Consider the following 12,306-nt stretch of genomic DNA (forward strand, 5'->3'; position numbering starts at 1 on the left):
ACTGTCAAGTTTTCGATCAAAAATTGCTTTTCTAAGCTAGGTCAGATATAATCACCAAATACCCACTGAACAGAACACAAACAATAAGCATCACAGAAGGAACTCCTGACCTGCAATGTGGTTTTGTTTTTTTGGTTTTGGGTTTTTTTTTTTTTTTTTTTTTTGTAACTTATGCTAGGAAACGTAAGGGGCTAGAAATACCAGAAGGAACAGAAAGTAAATGATGCCGTTGTGAAATTTATATTCCACTCTGATTTACTATCTCTATCTCTGTCGGTTGACTGGGAACACTACTTTGGATAAGGTGGTCAGGAAAGGCCTTTCTGGGACAGCGGTATATTAGTGATAACCTGAGCAAAGTGAGTGAGACAGTTGAGACAGTCCCAGCCTGTAGTCTGGTGGATAAGACAGGCGTGCATAAGGATAAATTATTCTCCCTGGGATAATTACTGTGACAGAATGTTAAATTGAAAGTTTTGACTGACGTGTCAAGATATGATAAACATCACATATCAAATGAGTTGTGAGATGGATCAAAATGCAATTTTCAAGGAAAATATATATTAACAAGTTTCATAAGTCCTTAAACTCTTACTCATTTCAAGGATGGGGAGATTTAAAAATGTTATAAAAAAGATTTTTTTTTTTTGTGAGGAGATCAGCCCCGTGCTAACATCCACCAATCCTCCTCTTTTTTTGCTGAGGAAGACTGGCCCTGGGCTAACATCCCTGCCCATCTTCCTCCACTTTATATGGGACGCCGCCACAGCATGGCTTGCCAAGCAGTGCGTCGGTGCGCACCGGGATCCAAACCGGCGAACCCAGGGCCACCGCAGGAGAGCGTGCATACTTAACCGCTTGCACCACCGGGCCAGCCCCTAAAAATGATTTTAAGAAGAGTAATTTCGGGGCCGGCCCCATGGCTTGGCGGTTAAGTGTGCGCGCTCTGCTGCTGGTGGCCCGGGTTCGAATCCCAGGCGCGCACCAACGCACCGATTCTCCGGCCATGCTGAGGCCGTGTCCCACATACAGCAACTAGAAGGCTGTGCAGCTATGACATACAACTATCTACTGGGGCTTTGGGGGGAAAAAATAAATAAATAAAATCTTTAAAAAAAAAAAAGAAGAGTAATTCCTTAGAATATTGTGGAGATTCTAGCTAAGACCTTTGGAGAAAGTATCACACATTGAGCTTTGAAGGATAAGTAGTTTTTTCTTTGCAAATTCAGGGGTTTTTTTTTTTTGGCAGGGAAGGATTCACCCTGAGCTAACATCTGTTTCCAATCCTCCTCTTTTTTTTTTTTTCCTTCTTGCCAAGGCACCCCAATACGTGGTTGTATATCACAGTTGTAAGTCCTTCTAGTTCTCTATGTAAGCCACCGCCTCAGCATGGCATTGGACAGACGGGTGTTGTGGTTCTGAGACCAGGAAATGAACCTGGGCCAAGAGGGTGAGAGCGCAGAACTTTAACCACCAGACCATCAGGGCTGGCTCAAAAATCCAGTTTTTAAATGGCTATGGAACATCGCTATTTGACATCACCATCTGACATCGCCATCATGTCTCATTCAGTGTGCACAATAAACGTACAAATCATCTGACCCAGCATTTTATTGGAAAGAGCTTGGCCCGAGGTTCAAATCTTCCCTGTCCCTCTAGCTTCACGTGCTTACAACATGTGTCACACAAGGTCCCATGCATAGAAGGGCCCTGTGTTTGGTTTAATGCTCTGCTCTTAATAATTTTTGAACAAGAGGCCCTGCATTTTCATTTTGCACTAGGCCCTGCAAATTATGTGGTCAGTCCTGTCCTGTCTCTAGCACGCTACTAGTTTCACAACCTTGGGCAAATCATGGAACACAAGACCTTTTTCAAAAGTGTTTATATCATTTTGGATTAAGAATTCTAGTTGTAGGGCTGGCCCCATGGTGTAGTGGTTAAGTTTGGCATGATCCACTTCGGAACCTGGGTTTGCAGGTTCAGATCCCAGGCTCAGACCTACACCACTCATCAGCCCTGCTGTGGTGGCTACCCACATACAAAATAGAGGAAGACTGGCACAGAGGTTAGCTCAGAGCAAATCTTCCTCAAGCAAAAAAAGAGGAAGGTTGACAACAGATGTTAGCTCAGGGTGACTCTTCCTTAGGAAAAAAAAAAAAGAATTCTAGTTGCAGACAATCCACAGAATGGGAAAAAATTTTGCAAATGATATATTTGATAAGGAGCTTGTACCTAGAGTATGTAAAGAACTGTTAGAACTCAGTAATAAAAAAGACAAATAGGCCAATTAAAAAATGGGCAACAGATCTGAATAGACAGTTCTCCAAAGATATACAAATGACCAATAATCATACGAAAAGATGCTCAACATGATTAGCTATCAGGGAAATGCAAATCAAAAACTTCATGAGATATGACTTCATACCCACCAGGATAACTATAATCAAAAAGACAGATAATAACAAGTGTTGATGAAGATGTGGAGAAATTAGAATCCTCATACGATGCTGATGGGAATGTAAAATTGTGTGGCCATTTCAAAATAAAAGTATGGCAGTCCCTCAAAGGATTTTTTTGTGTGTGTGAGGAAGATCAGCCCTGAGCTAATATCCATGCTAATCCTCCTCTTTTTGCTGAGGAAGACCGGCTCTGAGCTAACATCTATTGCCAGTCCTCCTCCTCTTTTTCCCCAAAGCCCCAGTAGATAGTTGTATGTCGTAGTTGCACATCTTTCTAGTTGCTGTATGTGGGACGCGGCCTCAGCATGGCCGGAGAAGCGGTGCGTCGGTGCGCGCCCAGGATCCGAACCCCGGGCCACCAGTAGCGGAGCGCACACACTTAACCACTAAGCCACGGGCCGGCCCCTCAAAGGATTAAACATAGAATTACCATAAGACCTAGCAAGTTCATTCCTAGATGTACAGCCAAGAGAAAAGAAAACATAGTCCACACAAATATTTATAGCAGCATTATTCATAATAGCCAAAAAGTGGAAATAACCCAAATGTCTATCAACTGATAGACTTTTTTTTTTTAACATTTTTTTTTTAAACTTTATTTATGTTTCCCCCCAAAGCCCCAGTAGATAGTTGTATGCCATAGTTCCACATCCTTCTAGTTGCTGCATATGGGACTCGGCCCCAGCATGGCTGGAGAAGCGGCGCATCGGCGAGCGCCCAGGATCCGAACCCAGGCCGCCAGCAGCAGCGGAGCACGTGCACTCAACCGCCAAGCCACGGGCCGGCCCTGATTGACTTTTTTTAAAGTAGTATATCCATACAATGAAATATTATTTAGCAATAAAAAGAAATGAAATATTGAAAGTCTTAAGTCTCAACCTTCTACCCCTTTCTTTCACACCCCTTGGAAGGGTGCCGAAGCCTGCCTATTTCACCTTCTTTTCACACTTGAATTTCCCAAAACTTTGCAAAGTGGGAAGAGCGTTCTGACACCAGTGTTCTTCTTTGCCAAAGCCCTAGTGCAAGATCCTGGCCTACAACGATCTCATTGGTCCCTACCTCAAGGCTGTGAGTGTGGTGGTCTCAGTGTACCCCTTTGGCCAGGGCCAACTGCAGGATGCACAGAACGTAGACCACCTACTCGAAGTCCCAGGTGTCTTCCCCAACAAAAGAAACTGGGTCATATAATCGGAGGCCAAGAAATAAGGCATCACTTGACTATGACTAACAAGAAGTGCAGAAAAAAGACCTTGACCCAATGACTCCAGAAGACAATGTTGATCTCAACTTATGGATCCCAAAAGGGTATCAACACCCTTTCTTATATGGAACAAGGTGGGCAGTATGGGATACTGTGGGGCCTTTGACCCAACAGCCCTTCTCTTAAGGCATTTACCATGTTCTACCATGTATTATAAGCATGGATGAGTGGCTTTATGGACCCCAAGGTTTTGGAGATGACCAAGATTGAGTAATGAAATCTGGATCCTTTCTCTTCCCTTGTGCTGAATACACAAAGCAAGTTCAATAAGCCTTCCACAAGTGAGTAGCCATCAGTATGGCTGTATGATTGTTAAGATATTGAAAACCCAATTAGTAGACACCCACTACCCACTGTCAGCCAACCCAGTCACTCTGGCCCCAAGGAGCTCCAGGTAGGCACTGCTGACGAAACCAACCTGGTACCCCAGCCAGTTGGCCACAGTTATCTACACTAGACCATATCCCCATGTGTTCACAGTGGGCCAGGTCCTTTTAGGGAAGATATAACCCGGGCAATAGTGATTGCGTATCAGAAGGCATCTGCCTGGTGCCCATCAGGTTGCTCCTCCCTTGGCTGAGACTGCCTGCTGCAGGCTGGCATGCCTAGAGTTGCCCTCACAGCACTGCAGTGTACCACAGCTGTTCAATATTTTGAGTTTTACACTTGCCCTTTTGTGCACTTGTGCTAATCGTTGTGTTCAACCCAGCAAACAGGACTGGATCATCTTCATTATAGCAGAGTTACTGAAAGGATCACATAGACCAAAATTGGATCTGAAAACCCTTAGAGGTTGAGCCACATGTGGGTGCCATTTCTTCTCTCTCTCTCTCTCCTTGGCCATATGGAATCTCATGCAGACTTGTGGAATGTCTGCTTTTCTCTTGGTGTTGTCAAGTCCTTGAGGGCCTATTGTGATCCAGGTGCTGTGTTAGGTGTTGGGCCCTACAGCCTTGGAGGTTACATGGTGCTATGGAAGCAAGTAGTAGGACCACCTGTCATAGTCTAGGAACCAGAGAAGTCTTCTCAAAAGAAGTAAATGTTTTAGATATAGAAAAACTCTGCATAGATGGAGCAAAACATGGGACTCCAGCATTCTGATAATGGCACTGCAAAGGTAGGGTGGGATCAGATCACAAAGGGCCTATGAAGCAAACTTTAAGGGTATTTAAGCAGAAATATGACATAATCAGATTAGAATTATATCAGTATCACTTTGAAGCATGGCCAGTGGATCGGAGAAAACATATCTGGCTCCCCATACCCCTTCCTATATCTTTTTTGCACTTCATACTAACTTCACCTTAAAGAGGTATTGACTTGCCTTGGCTCGTCTGATCCCAACTCTACTTCATGACATCATCTCACAATATGGCTTTTAAGTAGTTATTTATTTACTTATTTATTTTGCTTTTGTCACACTTGCTAACTGGCCAATCTGTTTCTTATTTTCTGAACTCAGCAGAGCACTCTGATTAGCCTTATTTAACTTTTTTGAGCTATGAATGGGCCACCTTGAATCAAGAGGCCATGGGGTTTAATCATCTCTTTGCATACTGGGGATGTGCATGGATTCCAAAATTATGTGGGTTTGGCAGGCAATGATGGCTTATTTGTCAGATCATCAATCAGTATCCATGCTGAGAGTATTGATTCAAATAGCAGCTGATAAAGATAGGAGCATTAATAAAATAGGAAATTTTATTAATTAAAACAAAGATGGTTTCTGTTAGGAAAAAAAAGTGTGTATATATGCACAGAAATATTCTAGAAGAATATCTACCCAAAATATTAACAGTGGTTATCCTTGGGTGGTGGTGGAAATAAGAGAGACTTACTACTTCTCTCAAATTATTTATATTTTCTATTGCTTATCTTGAGAATAGATAATTGTTTTATAACAAAAATAAAAGTGATTTTTGAGGAAATAAAAAACATTACACAAAACCTACTGTCTTTTTCTTTATAGGTAATTCCCTTTTGGACAAGTTTTTTCTTTACTACATTGAGTTGTCACCAGGAGATGAATATATCGCATCAAAGAAGATTGAAAGGCTTATGTCTTTCTGTAAGGTAGTCCTTCCAGATCAGATTTCCTAGAAAAAAGCTTTAATACATTGCCTGATTTGGATATATTGCATGCCAAATTGTGTCCTTAATAATTTTTTTTTAAAGATTTTTATTTATTTATTTTTCCCCCCAAAGCCCCAGTAGATAGTTGTATGTCATAGCTGCACATCCTTCTAGTTGCTGTATGTGGGACGCGGCCTCAGCGTGGCCGGAGAAGCGGTGCGTCCGTGCGCGCCGGGGATCCGAACCTGGGCCGCCAGCAGCAGAGCGCGTGCACTTAACAGCTAAGCCACGGGGCCGGCCCGAGTCCTTAATAATTAAAACAAAAATATATACATAACACAGACACAACCTAAGAAATAACACTGATATTATAAAGACTTTGCACTGTATTTTCAAAGAACATAAGCCTTGGTACATAGTAATAGTACAATGTCTATTTGTATGTTTCTAATAATGGGCATATTTCTAATATGCAATGTTAAATTATCTTCATTATTTTCTAACATGCATATTATATAGATACAGTCTTGATGACCTCATTTTAGCAATAAATATTTAAAATTACCACTAAAACATCCCCAAATGAGTAAACTGACCTATCCTACCAAATACGGTAAATTGAGTTACAAATTCTGTGATGTTAGCAAGTCCCACAGGGAACTGTGTAATCAGGAAGATCTTTTGTAATAATTATGGCCTTTAAACTCTTCTGGGTTTCCCTAGAATTGTTTGTATGTATGTGTACATGTGTACATAGCAATAATAATATGTAAGTAGATTAAAATTTGTTGTAAAGTATGCATACACTTCCCTTTGATGAACGTTAGATTCCTTAAAATTTGATATTTATTATGGAGAACACAAATAAAATCAAATGAGTGTCAAGATAGTATGTTTTTCCCCTCATATGGGAAAACTTTGAGTCCTTTCCAGCATCACTTTTATATTGTTCTGGTGTTTGTTGGTGAGGCTTTCTACTATTAATGTCCTATTGGCTTTCCTGATGGAAGATAAAGAAAGAGCTAAGGAAAGAGAAAATTCTCATCCCATGATATTAGTGGCAAAATCAATTGAAACTTGTATAATTTCCGCCTACGTTTAGGAGCACAAGAGTCACTTAGAGCAAAAAGATAGCAGAAGGCAAGACATTTGGTATGTCTTTTTAAGATTCTAAGTGGATGAGGCAGGTTAATGCTATGAAAGGTATATGGTAAATGGTAATATTCAAGATTTCTTTTTTTCAAGTCTTAAGTTTGACTTTAACAGGAAAAACAACAACAAATTAGAGACAGCTGCTGCTGAATGCTGATTGTTCTCCTAGACTTTGGAGTATGTTGAGGTCAAAACCTCCATACTCACCCAGAAGATAAGACTATCTAAAGGGATGGAGAGCGGGAGACCAGACATGGCAGTGGAGAAGTGAATGGTGACTGGGAATTCACTTCTTTTTCCTTATCTTGATATCAAGCAATGGTCTGCAACTTTCATTTAACTCCTTGGTCCTCGCAGAAGCATCTGCTGAACCGCATTTGTTGCTGTTTCCAAGATAAAATTTAACCATATATGTCAGGTAATATATTTAACTTTTCTTGTGGAAAAAGAGGGGGAAGATGTGCATAAAGAAAGAAACTATGTGAAATAAGTACAATAAAAAATACAACCAGGAGACATGTATATGTTCTAATTTTCCAATGTTTTCTTTCCATTTATCACATTTCATTTGTGGAAACTTGAGACTAATCACAATAAGCAAACATTTCAGTGTCAGAATATTCTATTAAAAAAACTCGTGAAAAGAATTTAGGATCAAAGATTCATTGTGTGATGGCATTTTGAAAGCTAAAATTATTTTTTTGTTGTAAGGTATTAGGAGTAATAGTACAGTCCCTTATGCTTAAATATATTTAGTATGTCTCCAAATATTACCTAAATAATGAGACACTTTATATATCACAGAAGGAAGTTACTTAACGAATTAAAAACACAGTATAATCAGCACATGAGAGATCTACTTCTTGTCTCCTCTTGCCTTTCCGGTCTCTTGTTGGCTGAAGTTTTTACCAGAATGATTTGGTAATGTGAGGTGTGGAGGCAACACAATGGGTGTGGTTTAGGAAAAGAATTTGATTCTGTGTATTAGACGCTTCAAAGAAGACTTGTAAAGTTCTATTTTTGAATGCTTAAGAAATTAAAAGACTTTTAACACACTATACCCTACGAAATTAATTTCATTTTCATATTTGCCGAATAACATCAAAAAGGTAGAATACAAAATTAACAGTTCTAAAAATAAAGTAGGCAAACTTATTCCTAAGCAAAACACACAAAAGGAATAAACAATCAGAATGTAAATATTCGAGAAAAGAAAGTATGCAATAAAATGATTTTACAAACTAGAGTATCAGGGAGGATCCAACAATTAGTTGATTTTAGGGTTTTCTATGGATAGCTAAAATAAACGAGAAAATATTCAGGAAAGTTTAAGAATTGACGGAAGTGACTCATTGATAATACGCCTGCTCCAGAGGGTAACCTTTGTACTGCACAGCAGAGAACTCTACACCTAATCAGCAGTGGCTGGGCTGGGCTGGGCCCTTTACTAAGGAATGTTCAGATGAGGCGCAGGGGAAGGCAATCCAGCGTCCCTTCCCTGAACTTTTTGCTCTCAGATTTCCAGCCTTTAATTCACTTCAGACAGAAGGGAACTCAGATCCTAAGAATCCGTATACTTCAAGGGTTTGACATTTACTATATTTTACATCTGGGAATTCAGTAAGCAACATTTCTGTGGAAAGGTAAGTGAGAAAAAGATAATTCCCCTTTTATGAAGTTTAACATATGTACACTGTGTGTGTGTGTGTAGAGTGTGATAGAATAAAGATAAATACTCAGACCCAGTGAAACCTTGTTAGAGAGAAGCCTATACTCCCATGCCTTGGGAAGTGACTATAAATATATCTGCATGACTTGTTCTAGAAGTGTATCCTTTGCTTGTGATATCTCAGCTACTTGTAGTCCTCAATACTACATTCAACTCCCCCTAGTTTATATAGTTTAATAAACTTGCAATGGTAACTTAAGAAAAACTCAGAGCTTTAAATATTTTATAACAAATGTTAAGGATTCCTTCCCAGATCTTTTTTAAAAATCATAGATATGCTTTGTTTTCATGAGAGTTATTCAATCTTTTCTAAGGCAAGTATAAATGATTTATATTAAGTTAATGATTTAAAGGAACACAAATATAAGATTGTGCAATATGGTGCTAGGAATCTCTTACAACTAAATCAATTCAAATCTAGTCCTTGTGTGGGTAACCCACATTTTCCTGTATTTGTTATCCTATGGTCAAATCATTTGTTACATATGCCTAACAGAAGAGATGTAGGTGGCAAATGCTGCAAAACTCATTGTAACCCAGTGAACTACAGTTAAACCCAACTTCAGGTTTCCAGCAACTGATTTCAAATTATGAGGTGTGGCAGTGACAGCTGTGCAATGTTGATCTATGTAACAGCAATTGGTGACTTCAATGCTAGTTTAATATGACTGAGTAAAGGATATGACTGAGTCTAGAAAGACTGTGAGAGCTGCCTGCTGACGCTGCTACTATTGACCCTTATTCTAGAGGCCTTGGCTAATGTCATTAAAAAATCATATTTCAAAGGAATATTTGGTAATGTGGCAAAATACTCATATATGATGATTAAACAACAGTTTACAAAACAATATGTTTAGTAATGTTTGTAAAAATAATACACACATACAAACAGAGAGAGGATAGAAAGTTATACTCGAAAATGTTAACAGTTGTATTATTTGGGGTGAGTTTTGTTTCCTTCTTTATATTTTTTCACATTTTTTCAGAGTTTCCACAAACTTTTCTTCACATGGCATTAATTTTATAACCAGAAAAAAAGTCAATTAGACATAGTTAATAAATTTCATCTGAAAGCATAAATATTAAGAACATTTTGAAAAAGTGAATTTTGGGGGAGAGTTACCATATTGCTATTAAAAAGCTATGCCATTGGCACAGTAATCCAAAGGAGGATAAATGAAAGAAAATAGAGGACCCAGAAATATGGCCTTAGTGCATAAAAGAACTTAACATATGATGCATTGGTCATCACGGATTAGTGGGAAAAAGATGTTTGTTCAATAACGCTGTCAGAAAAATTGGCTAGATATTTGGGGAGGAAATCAATTTAGAGCTTCTCAAAATAACTTCCAGATTATTAAAGACTTAAATCTTAAGAATCAAATAGTAAAAATATTAGGAGAAATATAAGTGAATATTGCTTTGGTTTAAAAAGAATTTCCTAGGCATAAAAACAAAGATCCATAGATTTAACAACATAGAAAATTTTAAATTTTGTAAATAATAAAAACCCTTCAATAAAATTACAAGGCAAACTAAGAAAATTATTCATAACAAATGTGACAAAGCGTTGCCATACTTACTCTAATGTTAATTGAATTAAATAAGATAAATAACAAGACTACAATATTGCTAGTCTGTCAGCTCCGTGAGGGCAGAGGCATAACTGTATTGTTTACCTTTTATATCCATTAGCATAATGCCCAGATGCAATACAAGGAATTAACACATATTGAATGAACAGAGAAATTGTCAAACATGAAAAGGCAGCTAAAAAGGGCGGGGAGGAAGAGGAGAAAAGGAAATATAAATGGCGACCAAGTGGACATGAAAAAAAATTCTCTCATTAATAACAAAAATGCAATTAAAACTATGATGAGAAATGAGGAGAGGTTTTTTATTTGTGTGTATTTGATAATTGATGCGGTAATGAGATAGGCACCATCATTCACAGTGAGGAGTGTTTTGAAGGGCAATTGGCAAAGTCACATTGTTGACCATGTAATTCTAGGAATCCAACCTAAAGAAATACAATAGACCCCTGATATTTACAAGAATATATCTCCTAGACTCTTGGACTCTCCAAATCTGTGGTTTCAAACTGTGTTCCAAGGAGCCCTTGGATTCTGCAGGGTGTCCCAAAGTCTGCCTCAAAGATGAGGAAGAAGTTTCCCCTAACTCTGCGTGTGACTTTTATCTCATTTATATGTTGACTTGATATAAGAATATTTTCTTAAAGATTCCACTGAAAACATCAAAATTTGACCACCACTATACTGTAGTATATGATTTCTTCAATTTAATGCAATGGAGTGTTACTTCTCAAAAACTGCTGGAGAAGTGGAGAACAATAGTCAGAGTGCTACATTCCCAAACACGGGCCTCACAGTTGGTAATTCAAATTCCTGCTTCAGGAAACTTGTAAATCATTCTATAATTACTTTGCAAATAGTCAAAAGCTCAGAGGTAAAATCTGAGAATATCCAGGGCCTGTTGCATAAGAAATAAAAGACTTGTGTTCTATGATGTTCCCCAGTGTTCTTTAATATATCAGTCTGTCCTAACAGGAACCAACTTCCACTCAGAGATTTCAACAGAAGAGATTTTATTGAAGGAACTATTTACAGAAGTTCCGGGTTAGGTTTAGGGTTGGGTAAAGGGAAGCAACATGACATGGAGACGACAAGAGACATGGAGGTACCCAGGCTCTTGCAACAGTAAGAAGCTGTTACTACTGCCAGGACTGAAAGTATAAGGGGAGGAGATCAAATTAGCAGAGCAGTGGAGGGGACGCTGCCTTGCAGAAGCCAAAATCAGGAGGTCCAAATCAGGAAAAGAGGTGAGAAGAAATAACCCAAACTTTTCTTTTTCTACCATCCAATCTATTGTTGATGTCACCCATTGGTCAATCCTACCTGGAAGCCAGATGGCAAGAGAGCCCAGAGGGAATAGTCGAGAAAGTTTTGCCTTCCGAGGCACAGAGTTTACCAGGGAAGGATGGAAAATGGATCTGGCAGACAGCAAGGAGAAAATAACCAACATACTTATAATAGTGAAATGTTGGAAACCGAAATGTCCAATATAGGAAATGCTTAACTAAAAGATGGTATCAACCATTCTCCAATTAAGTAAATAATGGTACTCAAAAGACCATTATATGTTCAGGGAGCACAGAAGAGAGAGAGACCAACTCCACCAGGGAGAGTGGGTTCAGGGAAGATGTTCTTACATTGACAACTAAGGTGCTTTGTTGTTGCCCAAGAAGTTTCTTGTATTTTTGCTTATTACAAAAACTTATTACAAAAACAATACATATTCATTAAAGGAAACACATACACACAACAAAAAACCAAATATCTACAATCGCACCCCACCCCAAGACCACTATCAACATCTTCGTGTGTTTATCTTTCCAGATCTTTTTCTATGCATATATACACACGATTACGTTGTATAGGGGATGATAACAGAGATATCTTTTTGTGAACGTATTTTTCCACTTACTAAATCATGCATACTATTTCATGCAATAAATATCATTCTGTAACTTTTCAAAACTTTTTAAAAACTTGTTTCCTCATATTTGGTTGTAATTAATTTCTAGCCTCAGACATTTAGTTTGCTTTCTTTTT

The 12,306-nt window shown here is 38.6% G+C and overlaps 1 protein-coding gene across 1 annotated transcript in view; it reads left to right on the forward strand.

Moving 5' to 3' along the window:
• The first annotated feature begins 8,435 nt into the window (after positions 1–8,435).
• The window catches only part of INPP1 (inositol polyphosphate-1-phosphatase), a 34,219-nt gene continuing 30,348 nt past the window's right edge, over positions 8,436–12,306 (forward strand). The window contains exon 1 of the mRNA XM_014784689.2: positions 8,436–8,588. The gene's annotated coding sequence lies outside the window, so the exon portion shown is untranslated. The remainder of the gene's footprint in view (positions 8,589–12,306) is intronic.

The sequence above is a fragment of the Ceratotherium simum genome, chromosome 9 (assembly GCF_057802395.1).
Source record: "Ceratotherium simum simum isolate JZ-2026a chromosome 9, ASM5780239v1, whole genome shotgun sequence".
Lineage (NCBI taxonomy): Eukaryota > Metazoa > Chordata > Mammalia > Perissodactyla > Rhinocerotidae > Ceratotherium > Ceratotherium simum.